The following is a 1569-nucleotide window of genomic DNA, read 5'->3' as shown; positions in this document are numbered from 1 at the left end:
ATGAAGGTCTAATATAGTTTAGTAATATCAGCCACTCATATGTAAAGTCTCTCACATGATGTGTCTTAATTAAATATCATGAAATCCTCTCAACCATCTAAAAATTTACTCATACTTTTGGGAATAAATTTTAATGTAAATAGATCATAATTGATATTTTATTTTTTTATAATAATAAAATAAAACAACGAAAAGTAGATATAATATTTTATTAAAAATACAAATAAAAAATTAGATCACAAATAAATAAATAAAAAAAAAACTAAATATAAATTTCGTTGACAAGGGAGTACATAAATATATACTTATATCTAATATGCTGTTTAAGTATAATAGACATGTTTTCCTATTTAATAAATATAGATTCATAATATATGTATAAATAGATTTATAATATTAATAAAATATTTCATTATTTCATATAAAAAAATATCAAACCATCTATAGATATGAACTCCACTTTAATAGTATTTTCGGGTGTATATTTTGTGAGATAATTTGAATATATATTTTTTTAATATAAAGTATAAAAAATGGTATAAAAAATATAAAATTAATAAATATGTGATATATTAATTTTTTGAAAAAATACATTTTTATTTTTAGTTGGAAGAACACACGTTTATCTTTAAATACTTATACTATACTATAAAATATTAAATACTATTATTTTTAATTAATATAAAAACATGAAATATATTTATAAATAAGCGACTGAATAAATATATATTTATAATATTTAAAAATTATTAATTATTCAAAATATTATACCATTATATCAATTTGATTTTTTCTTTTTTTACTACTAACAAATAATAAATTATATATCAAACTTCCATCCAAACTATTGGATTTCAAAAGAATTTCAAATTGTATATAAAATGACGAAATTATATGCATCATATAAAAATAGATATATTCAAATAATAACAAGGTAAAAATGCACGAAACTTATACGTGGTTTAGGTAATTGTACGAAACACCTCATAGTTTATAAATTGTATCAAATATTTTTGTAATTTTAAAAAACCTGCAAGTTCGCTCTTCAGTGTCAATTTTAAATATAAATTTTTCGTTATGCCCTTAGTATTTTAACCGAAGCTGTAAATTTTTAAAAACCCTTACGCGTTCCTCACCCCACTGCGTTCTTCACCCGACGACGAACAAGTCTGAAAAAAAGAGAAACAACCGTCCATGTCATTTTATGTGTTTTTTTTTTTTTGTTATATTGAACGATTGTAGTGGTTGGAGCGATTTTGGCGACAAACATGACCCTGTCGCGATTTCCGGCGAAGGAGGAAAGATATTCGGAATCAGAGTTTTTCCAACGAGATATCGTGTAAAGTTTGTAATTTTTCAGTAATTTTGAAGATTTAATTCAATAGAGTAGTGTTGGATTGATTTTTTAGTGTTAGTTTTCTCGCTTGGTCTATGATTTTAGGTTCTTAATATTTTGTTCGATTTGGTGTTTTAAAACCAAAAATCCTTGTCTAAGTAAGTGTTGGGACCAAAACTTCTACCGGTTTTATACTATTGAGATAAATTGACAAAGTTGTCAAATTTCCAACT

Source organism: Andrographis paniculata, unplaced genomic scaffold, assembly GCF_009805555.1.
Source record: "Andrographis paniculata isolate CXL003 unplaced genomic scaffold, ASM980555v1 Contig46END, whole genome shotgun sequence".
NCBI classification, from domain to species: Eukaryota; Viridiplantae; Streptophyta; class Magnoliopsida; order Lamiales; family Acanthaceae; genus Andrographis; species Andrographis paniculata.
Note: the sequence above shows the minus strand (reverse complement) of the source record.